The 12189-nt window shown below is 34.1% G+C and overlaps 1 long non-coding RNA gene across 1 annotated transcript; it reads left to right on the top strand.

The window, feature by feature from the left end:
• Positions 1–3761: 3761 nt before the first annotated feature.
• LOC143055660 (uncharacterized) lies at positions 3762–5471 on the top strand. Its single transcript, XR_012972116.1, has 2 exons — positions 3762–4333; positions 4761–5471. It is a non-coding gene; the product is annotated as an uncharacterized LOC143055660 (long non-coding RNA).
• Positions 5472–12189: the final 6718 nt, after the last annotated feature.

The raw sequence follows: 12189 nt of genomic DNA, 5'->3' as shown, positions 1-12189 counted from the left end.
TTATATAAAGTGTAAATATGGTCAGTTTTGGTTGATACGGGCAAGACATGTTGTTATAACAGTTAGCCTGAGGTAATGAAACTACTGAAATGTTTGTTATGTATCAATATATCAAATACATTGAACAAAAGAAGACATGCTGGCCCTCTAAATTTATGTGGACCAAATATTGTAGTTATTGTGTTCCAATATTACTTTCATTTGTATCAGGCATTCTATCCTGACATAGAATTATTGCTGATTTACTATGTGGCTATATAGATTTTCAAAACAAAGTGCAAAATATGGTCAGTTTTGGTTGATGCAGTCAAATAATTTTCTTAACCGAGTAATCCTGATATATGAAAACTACTGAAATTTTGTTGCAAGAAAACATTTTGAATAAAAAGAGGACATGCTGGCACTATGATTTATGCGTACAAAATTGTGAAATCATTGTGTTCCAAAATACTTGTCACTTGTGTTAAACAATGCATTCTGACAAAAAACATATTATTGAATTATTATGCGGCTATATCAATTTACATAATAAAGTGCAAATATGGTCTGTTTTGGTTAATACGGTCAAATAATTTTGCTATAGCAGTCAGTCTGAGGTATCGATTCTACTGAAATTCTGTTTATACTTATTAACATATCATTTACATTGAACAGAAGGACATACTGACACTGTAAATTTTTGTGGACAAAATTTTGTAGTCATTTTGTTCCAATATTGCTGTCATTTGTATTATACATTTAATCCTGATGTGAAAATATTGCTGATTTACTATGCGGCTAACTAGATCTACAGAATAAAGTGCAAATATAGTCGGTTTTTAAAGGCAGTGCTTTAAGGCCTGACTTTCAAGTCATGAGGTTCACCTTTCCTTACGCAAATCTTTGCTGGGGGTCATTTTGCAAGAAATGTTTAAATTTCTCCTCTACTTTTTGTGGTATGTATTGGTTTTTGTTCCTTTCATTTACATTGGGAAATAAAGAAACGATTAGTGTGTATTGTTCGTTTTAAAAATCTGTTTATTAATGTGTCTTTTGCATTATAAGCAGTCAATCTGATTACAAACTATCATTATTCGAATTCCGTGTGGAAAGAGGTCCGTTCAATTTCGAGTACTATTTGCCATCTAAAGATATTTTAAAATCATTTCACTCGTTGATATAACATGATATTATAATTAAAAGTCGACTGACCGTGAATTATATTGCATAATATACAATTTAAAGTATTTCTGTACGTGAAGCCGTATGACGTTATAGTTATTTCGGTCTCAGTTATGTAAAATATGAAATTATCGTTCCTGAATAGGGTTCCACTAATTAAAGACAAGAAGCGTCAAAAAGTGATAGGAAGCGACAATAAAATTAAAATAGCGATAAGAAGCGACAATATAATTAATTTAGCGAGAAGAAGCGTCAAGAAGACTATATAGCGACTATACATAAATAAAAAAAATGTCATTGCAACAACTTATTCCCCATAGATATTAAAAAAAACATGCATTATTTTTAGCTCACCTGGCCCGAAGGGCCAAGTGAGCTTTTCTCATCACTTGGCGTCCGGCGTCCGGCGTCCGGCGTCCGGCGTCCGGCGTCGTCCGTCGTCCGGCGTCGTTAACTTTTACAAAAATCTTCTCCTCTGAAACTACTGGGCCAAATTTAACCAAACTTGGCCATAATTATCATTGGGGTATCTAGTTTAAAAAATGTGTCCGGTGACCCGGCCAACCAACCAAGATGGCCGCCATGGCTAAAAATAGAACATAGGAGTAAAATGCAGTTTTTGGCTTATAACTCAAAAACCAAAGCATTTAGAGCAAATCTGACATGGGGTAATATTGTTCATCAGGTCAAGATCTATCTGCCCTGAAATTTTCAGATGAATCGGACATTCCGTTGTTGGGTTGCTGCCCCTGAAATTGTAATTTTAAGGAAATTTTGCTGTTTTTGGTTATTATCTTGAATATTATTATAGATAGAGATACACTTTAAACAGCAATAATGTTCAGCAAAGTAAGATGTACAAATAAGTCAACATGACCAAAATGGTCAGTTGACCACTTTAGGAGTTATTGCCCTTTATAGTCAATTTTTAACCATTTTTCGTAAATCTTAGTAATCTTTTAGAAAAATCTTCTCCTCTGAAACTACTTGGCCAAATTTAACCAAACTTAGCCATAATCATCATTGGGGTATCTAGTTTAAAAAATGTGTCAAGTAAGTCGACCAACAAACCAAGATGGCCGCCATGGCTAAAAATAGAACATGGGGTAAAATGCAGTTTTTGGCTTATAACTCAAAAACCAAAGCATAAAGAGCAAATCTGACAGGAAGTAAAATTGTTGATCAGGTCACGATCTATCTGCCCTGGAATTTTCAGATGAATCGGATAATCGGTTGTTAGGTTGCTGCCCCTGAATTGGTAATTTTGAGGAAATTTTGCTGTTTTTTTGTTATTATCTTGAATATTATTATAGATAGAGATAAACTGTAAACAGCAATAATGTACAGCAAAGTAAGAACTAAAAATAAGTCAGTATGACCAAAATAATCAATTGACTCCCTAAGGAGTTATTGCCCTTCATAGTCAATTTTTAACAATTTTCTTAAAATTTGAAGATTTTCAATAACATTTTCCACAGAAAGTACTGTTATAGATAGAGATAATTGTAAGCAGCAACAATGTTTAGTAAAGTAAGATCTACAAACACATCACCATCACCAAAACACAATTTTGTCATGAATCCATTTGTGTCCATTGTTTAATATTCACATAGACCAAGGTGAGCGACACAGGCTCTTTAGAGCCTCTAGTTATAGATAGAGATAAACTATAAACAGCAATAATGTTCAGCAAAGTAAGATCTACAAATAAGTCAGCATGACCAAAATGGTCAGTTGACCACTTTAGGAGTTATTGCCCTTTATAGTCAATTTTTAACCATTTTTCATAAATCTTAGTAATCTTTTAGAAAAATCTTCTCCTCTGAAACTACTTGGCCAAATTTAACCAAACTTAGCCATAATCATCATTGGGGTATCTAGTTAAAAAAATGTGTCTGGTAACTCGGCCAACAAACCAAGATGGCCGCCATGGCTAAAAATAGAACATGGGGTAAAATGCAGTTTTTGGCTTATAACTCAAAAACCAAAGCATTAAGAGCAAATCTGACAGGAAGTAAAATTGTTGATCAGGTCACGATCTATCTGCCCTGGAATTTTCAGATGAATCGGATAATCGGTTGTTAGGTTGCTGCCCCTGAATTGGTAATTTTGAGGAAATTTTGCTGTTTTTTTGTTATTATCTTGAATATTATTATAGATAGAGATAAACTGTAAACAGCAATAATGTACAGCAAAGTAAGAACTAAAAATAAGTCAGTAATGACCAAAATAGTCAATTGACCCCCTAAGGAGTTATTGCCCTTCATAGTCAATTTTTAACAATTTTCTTAAAATTTGAAGATTTTCAATAACATTTTCCACAGAAAGTACTGTTATAGATAGAGATAATTGTAAGCAGCAAGAATGTTTAGTAAAGTAAGATCTACAAACACATCACCATCACCAAAACACAATTTTGTCATGAATCCATCTGTGTCCATTGTTTAATATTCACATAGACCAAGGTGAGCGACACAGGCTCTTTAGAGCCTCTAGTTTATTATAGGGGCGGTTATAAAACATTTTTTATATTACTGTACATTGATAGATAAATATATGTTTTTATTAAGAAGAAAGGGATTAGTGTTTATTAGATATAAAAAAAATATATATTTTATGCACACGCTAAAAATTGGCCATCTAAACAAAAAAATTTCAATTTCCTTTTAAAGAATTTATTGAATCAAAACCATGCAATATCATTTCCTTTCTAACAGTGAAATTCTTCTTTTTCATAGGGACATATTTGATAAGTGTAGCTTCACCCTATCACATCAAATGAGAATAGCCTCGTGAGAGAATTACGATTCGCTTGTCCCTTGTTAGTTATTGTCGCTTCGTCACTAAATTGAACTTCTTGTCGCTGTTTGTCTCTAAAATTCTTCTTGTCTCTTATTAGTGAGACCAGTCAGTTCCGTCCTTAACTTCCGTTTTTGCACTGCAAAACAATCACACAATTAACGATGCCTAGTCCTTGTTGGTGTGTACCTGAGTGTCATTTAAGAGGAGGACTTGCATTTCTAAATGACTTAATAAGAAGGAAAAGTTGGATCAACGCCATGGCTCAAACGTAGATTGTCATGTGCGATGCAATCGTAGAACCCATATCAATCAGCTGTTGTTTGCAAGGCACATTTTACTGAAAACGACTACGTTCAGGAAACTATTCATGGTAAAACTTTATTTTCTTTAAGAAATATATACTGTTATTTATATAATCGCCATGCAAGTAAACCAAAGTCTGTTTGCAACCGCAATTATCGTTTTAGAATAAAAAGGGGGGTGAATTCAAGACGTCATAACTTTTGGGATTACGATTCAATATCATCTGTTTGACATTTTTTGGTTAATACTACAATTGTATGGTTTTTCTACAAGAGATATATTATACTGATAATTATTTTAGCAGTAATTATGTAAATTTCGGTTGTAATGAGCTATGCCTCGGGCTTTCTTGAAAAATATCAATGACAATGTAAACAGGAACAAAACATTGACATGAATGATGCTCTCCACCTATGTTATAGTTATTTAGGTATGTGTGTTGCACAAGTCTTTCACAAGTTTCAAAAAAGCTAATGTTATAAAACTTTTTTCAGGGCACATACCCACTTTATAGAGACTTGTCTACTGCCATGCATTCCCATCCTATTTTCATGCACCATTTGTAAGCAAGAGACTGAATGGTTTACAAAATTAAAAATCAGGACGGTGTCCCGTTAAACCAAAAGAACTAAACTGGATGAATATTGTAGGAGAAATCTAGAGGAAAGTTTTGATTTGTGAAATTGGTTTTCCTGAACAGATGTACATTCATCCTGCAGGAAAGATTTATAACTGTCCACCACCAACTGACGAGCTAATGTTGAGCTTCACAGATGGAATTACTCAAACACCATAAATGCCTATGTTTTCAGCACAGATTTCACAAATCATGACACAGCTGTGCATTTTTATGCCCCACCTACGATAGTAGGGGGGCATTATGTTTTCTGGTCTGTGCGTCCGTTCGTCTGTTCGTCCGTTCGTCCGTCCGTCTGTCCCTCTTCAGGTTAAAGTTTTTGGTCAAGGTAGTTTTTGATGAAGTTGAAGTCCAATCGACTTCAAACTTGGTACACATGTTCCCTATGATATGATCCTTTTAATTTTAATGCCAAATTAGAGTTTTTACCCCACTGTCACGGTCCACTGAACATGGAAAATGATAGTGCGAGTGGGGCATTCGTGTACTGGGGACACATTCTTGTTTATACCTGTTAAGAGTCGAAAACTAAATATTATTTTTATATAAATAAACATATATTGTGTCATTTTAGAACTTATATTTTTCCAAAGGATGCATGAATGAAAGTAGTGAAATTCATTTTGCTTTGATATATAGATTTGAATTACAATTGTTCATGTTATTGTAATGTATATAAAAATAAGGAGATGTGGCACAATGTAAATATATGATATGCTGTGAGTTTATCAAACTAAAGGGGATAAGAAATGGGTATAAGCAGTTACAGGACTGTACTACTGTACAATCTCCAACAATGAGAAAAACTCATACTGTAAAGAGAATTTCATATTTACAAGTAAGTTTTGTTTTTGCATTGAATAATTTTCTTCTATTGTCTTAAAAGCAAATATGGGAAGTGGTTAAAATGCTAATGAGACAGCTTTTATGGCCACCAGATGTGACTGTCATTGTTACCTTGATTAAAAACTCCTTTTTAGCTCACCTGACCTGACTCATCACTTGGTTTCGTCGTCCATAAACTTTTACAAAAAATCTTCTCTGAAACTACTGTGCCAAATTTAACCAAACTTAGCCAAAATCATCATTGCGGTATCTAATTTAAAAAATGTGTGGTTAGACCCGGTCAACCAAACGAGATGGCCACTATGGCCAAAAATAGAACATACAGGTAAAATGTAGATTTTGGCTTATAACTCTGAAACCAAAGCATTTAGAGCAAATCTGACATAGGGTGAAATTGTCTCTTCAGTGAAGATCTATCTGCCCAGGAATTTTCAGACAAATCTGACAACCCGTTGATGGATTGCTGCCCCCAAATTAGTAATTTGAAGGAAATTTTGCAGAGTTTGGTTATTATCTTAAATATTATTATAGATAGAGATAAACTGTAAACAGCAATAATGTTCTGCAAAGTAAGATCTACAAATAAGTCAATATGACCAAAATTTTAAGTTGACCCCTTAAAGAGTTATTGCCCTTTATAGCCAATTTTTAACAATTTTCATAAATTTTTGTATTTTTTGTTTTTAAAAAATATTTTCAACTGTAAATACTGGGCCATGTTTATTATAGATAGAGATAATTGTAGCACCAAGAATGTTCAGTAAAGAAAGTTCTACAAACAATCCCCATCATCAAAAACACAATTTTGTCATTTTATATGTGTCCGTTGTTTAATATGCACATAGACCGTCCAAGGTGAGCGACACAGGCTCTTGAGAGTCTCTAGGTCATTAATACAGGTAGATAACTTTATCATGTTTATACTGAAAAATAATTTTGCTTGGAGGGAGAATTTTAAAAAAGTTCTGTCGTCAAAAGAGTTGACATGTTACTATGTACATTAACCATTATGTTACTTGATGTTCTAGCAATACACACAGAACGGAGACTAGTCAATCGTTGTGAATTATTTTTCATAGGATAGGAGTAATTGAATATGTGTATATAATCAATAATTAAAAATAGTTTTATTTACATTAAAAAGGAAAAGTTCTTATGTCTTAAAAATGCATTTCATGGCGAGGTACAGAAAATATACTGTAAACAGTAGACTATAGATATAGGTGAACTAGGTACAAGAGAACTCTAAATCTTAAATACTACAAACCACCTCTGTTCTATGGAAGATAATGATATAACTGGACTAGAAATACACACAACCTGTAATTAACTGCCTTTACAGCGCTTTCGCGCTTTGATTATTGATACAGTCAAATGTTAAAATGCTGATGTATCAAAACTACTGAAATTTTGTTGCCAGAATAGAAAGAGCAATCTAAATTGATGCAGACAAACATCTGTAACTCACATTGTGTTCCAATATTGCTGTCATGTGTCAAATGATAGGTAATTCTTAGCTGATTTCAATAGTATATGGTTGTACACACCTTTTAATGAAATAAGTTAATAATATAGCAACTTCCGGTTTACACATTGTCACTTCCAGTTAGCTTTTTAAAGTCATATGGCTTGTTACCTAATGCACAAATTCCTATAGCTTTATGATGTATAAATATGAATTAAAAACAAAGGTCAAAATCTAGAACGTCCAATTAACGTATGACATTGACCTCAATTTCAAGGCCATATACCAAGGACCTTAATTCAAAAGGCTCTAGTTCTTTGATATGTATGGCTAATAAATTATATCAGTTAAGGCATGATTTTAATTATAAGAGGGGCAAGAAATCTTGTTAAATTTCAGCGTACCCATTCAACCAAAATAAATGACTTACAACATGTTGTAACTAACAGTAGAGTAAGCATATGTTGTTGATATCTTACACGGTTTTTGAAAAGAATGAATTTAAGGCAATATCAAAATTTAGATTATGACCTTGACCTTTGACCTTGACCGTATTCTCTTTTTGTTTAATCCATGACCTCAAATTCAAATATCTAGGTCTCTTTAACTTATGATATACCAGTTAGAAATGCATATCACTTATATCAAATGCAAAAGGGGGAATAACTCTTATACACAGTCTCCATATAGCCTCGGTCCAAATGATCATCGTCATCCTGAGGATGTAACGAACAATTTGATAAAACGAATTTGTGGTTATCTTTACGGTGAAGGGCTAGTGAACGAAAGAAAATTGGTGGTCGGGGTGATAGCTCTCACCAGAAAAGTATTTGGTCAAAAATGTCAGTTTTAAAAGCGAATAAACTGTTCGATGTCATATACCAAAATTATAATGGACATCTTGTGAAACAATATTACTTTGGAAGAAAAAAAAAAGTGGAAAAAAAAATACTTATCAGAACAAAATCAAAAGGTCTTTCCACTTTTCCGGAATTATTATGCTGCTATAAACTTTTACATGAAATTGCAAATATGGTAGGTATTTACTTTTCTACATTGGCTAGATGTATAGGGGGAGGGTTGAGATCTCATAAACATGTTTAACCCCGCAGCATTTACGCGCCTGTCCCAAGTCAGAAGCCTCTGGTCTTTGTTAGTCTTGTATAATTTTTAATTTTAGTTTCTTGTGTACAATTTGGAGTTTAGTATGGCGTTTATTATCACTGAACTAGTATATATTTGTTTAGGGGCCAGCTGAAGGACGCCTCCTGGTGCGGGAATTTCTCGCTACATTTAAGACTTGTTGGTGACCTTCTGCTGTTCTATGGTCGGTTTGTTGTCTCTTTGATACATTCCCCATTTCCATTCTCATTTTTATTTGGTTGATGCAGTCAAATAATTTTTATCACAAATCAACCTGGGGTATCAAAACTACTGGTTTTTTTATGCGTATCAATATATTGAACAAAAGAAGGACATGCTGGCACTCTAAATTTAGTAGTCATTGTGTTCCATTAATGCTTGCATTTGTATGATATATTCTATCCTGACATCAAAATATTGTTGATATTATATGCAGCTATATATATTTAATAACATAAGTAACACGACGGATGCCACATTTGGAGCAGGATCTGCTTAACTACCCGGAGCACCTGAGATCCCCCCTGTTTTAGTCGGGTTCTTGTTGCCCCATCTTTAGTTTCAATGTTCTGTTTTGTGTACTATTATTTGATTGTTTTTTTCTACTTTTTTAGTCATGACGTTGTCTGTTTATTTTCGATCTATGAGTTTGACTGTCCCTTTGGAATCTCTCGCCCCTCTTTTGTATCACAATTGACATCTACATAGACATAATAGGAAAAGCTCGAATTAAAAAGAAAATTTAAAAAAGCTAAATAAGTAAATTTAGCCAAGCACTTGTATTTGTAGCATTTGTATTTGATTTCATCTGATGAGTCTTTTTCAACAGATTTTTCATAGTTTGTTTATATATTGTACTGTTATACCACTGTCACAGGTTATGGAAGTGTTGGGATCCCACTAACATATTTAACCCCGCCTCATTCTGTATATATGTGCCTGTCCAAAGTCAGCAGCATTTAATTCAGTGGTTGTCGATTGCTTACGTGTACCATTAATTGTTTTTCGTTTATTTTTGTAAATAATTTATGCCGTTAGTTTTCTCTTTTGAATTGTTTACATTGTTATTGTGGGGCCTTTTATAGCTAACTATGCGGAATGGCGTTTGTTCACTGTTGAAGACCATACGGTGACCTTTAGTTGTTAATATCTGTGTCATTTGGTCTCTTGTGGAGAGTTGTCTTATTGGCAATTATACCACATTTTTTACTATTAAGATCAGAAAGTACAAGATCATTCATATAAGACTACTGACTGACAGTAATAACATTTAACATACATTATCACTATGTTTTGATACTTATACGAAATTGTTATTTTCAGTAATTCCAGATTTTGTCGGTCTGACGTAGTTGATCAACTACAAAGTTATTTTGTTCATTTCTGTTCTCACATTTCATTGCTACTCGATTCTGTAAACATTGTAAATCAACTGTATTACCCATTAGGAAATTATGGAAAGCCTTCCAAAATTATCAAACCTATACTTAATTAAAGTTTTACTATCAAAGAAAATTAAACATAAGACAATTAATTGAACAAACATGCTTACTATCAATTTTATTTGAACTTTGGTTGACAGCTATCTCAATGTCAATCAATCCAAATCTTCTTGTTTTATAATAAAAGTTGATATCTATGTTTTTTTACGTTGTTATGGTTTCTTGTCTTTAACGTGTTCAAAGTGTAACTGTTTTTTTTTTTATTGTAAATAATATAAAATCTTTGGTTTCACTTGTAAACTAGGAACTGTCATTAGTAAAACATTAACAGTGTGTTTATTTATATTACATTCCAGCCATGATTATAAGACCGAAAATGTGGTATGATTGTCATTGCGACAACTCTTCACGAGACATCAAATGACACAGAAATTATAGGTCATCGTACGGCCTTGAACAATGAGCAAAGCCATACCACATAGTCAGTACGCATTATGTTTTAAATGCCATTCCGCCTTGGTAACCGTAATTTTCACCATATACCCATAGACCGAATCTGGCCCTTATGAAATGCACTATATAATGTTCACCAGGAGAAATGGGAAGACTAAAACTGCTGAAGTGGTCTGAATTGTGAGTTATATTAAAAGCATCATGAACATTTAGAAGGTGGTCATCGAGATCAAATCCATCAATTTTATCTGAATTCACGGTAATGCTTATAAAGTTTACATATCGTACATATGGAACGATGAAATCGTATTCATACAAATATTGGTGTATTTCTGTAACAGTCATCATGAATGAACCGATTTGTCTATTTTGATCTTCAGGGTAAATTATAACCATTATGTCACTCATGGAACGAACAGAAGAAATATTATCTTATTGAAAGTCAATGAAGGCTCTAGACATAATTGTACTTGTTGATATGATAGAGTCGTCCTGTTGTATTTTGACTTCTGTATGATTGACAGACAATATTCGAACAGTACTGTTTACACGTAAGACTAATTTTGGAATCACATATTCATTGTCTAACTGATTCACTGGAATTATCATTTCCATAAAAGGTTGACAGTAGAAACTTGAATCAGGTTTAAGAGTTGCTACGGTATTACATCGATTGCCGATGACAATTGCAATAGGATTAGATGCTGATGTTGTAGTTCCGGTAATGTCAATCTAATGCTGAAAGAAAAGCTGAGATTTACCGGAATATAAAACAGAACGAAGCGCGAATTGATGAAATATGTGTTGGTCCCATTACGTTTCAAGCTTAACAGAAAGAGGCAATGCATTTTAATAACGAACAGATGAGAGCAATATCTCAGCAACTTCTGCAGTCTAAAGACAGGATAGACCACGAGGCTAGTAATGATTGCTTGGCGGAATTGATGGTCATACCAATAAGATATTCAATGTTGTGGTGAGACAAATGGACAAGCTGACAGCAGCTGCGGAAGTAGACACAGTCCAATTTACAAGTGCATTTGAACAGCAGGGTACCTTCCAACAACTGGTATCTGTTGTAAATGTATAAGCGGACAATCGAAATAAAGAAGTTAAAATTCCTGCAATGGACACATCATCTAAGCTAAAATTTGACCTTAGCAAGTACAACGCAAGTTTACCAAAAATACAAAACAAAATCCATTCATTGGGTCTTTCCCCAATTGTAGTTCGCATGAACCATCAACCGCGCTAACTCTGTAGAAGGTGTCTTCACCTTTAGTCAAAAGTCCTACGTATGAGACAATTAAAATTATTCAACAACAATCTCCATTTAAGAACATACTATAAACATCTAGTACTACACAATGCTTATGTGTCTTCTTCCGAACACTTACCATCTACTATGAGTCAATAATATTTGGTTCAGAGCAGCACAACAATTGGCTACAAGTGGATTCTATCAAGTTTCTACTATGATGAATGCAGTGCCTACTTACGGTATCATCCCCGTGGAGTCATTGGCAAATCCCACATTTATCACTCCAATTATGACAACCTCGTCAGCTCCCGGAGCTCTAACAGGCTACCCATAACAGCAAGCTGACTCCACTGACCAATACAGGAAAGGGCAGAGGAAACCAAAAGAGTGTAGCAACATCATCTCTTCTACGGAATCTTCATTGGAGAGAGAATATACCCGATGGCAAGAAAATCTTGTTGTAAGAGACCGGAGCCGAAGCCCACTCAGTTGAAGAGGAACCATGACTTGAGAAGCGTTCAGTTACCAATTTGAACGAACTGCCGGTAGATGACAATGGGAAAACAGAACAAATGTGTGTAGGCCCCAGATTGCCAGGCCGATGTTGGCTTTGAGTACGCTCGGAAAGTAAACACAGATGATGATTCCAAGGCCTTAAAAAAACATTTATTTGGAG

This window comes from Mytilus galloprovincialis, chromosome 12 (assembly GCF_965363235.1).
Source record: "Mytilus galloprovincialis chromosome 12, xbMytGall1.hap1.1, whole genome shotgun sequence".
Classification (NCBI taxonomy): domain Eukaryota; kingdom Metazoa; phylum Mollusca; class Bivalvia; order Mytilida; family Mytilidae; genus Mytilus; species Mytilus galloprovincialis.
The sequence above is the reverse complement of the archived record's forward strand: the minus strand, read 5'-3'. Positions and strand labels throughout refer to the sequence as shown.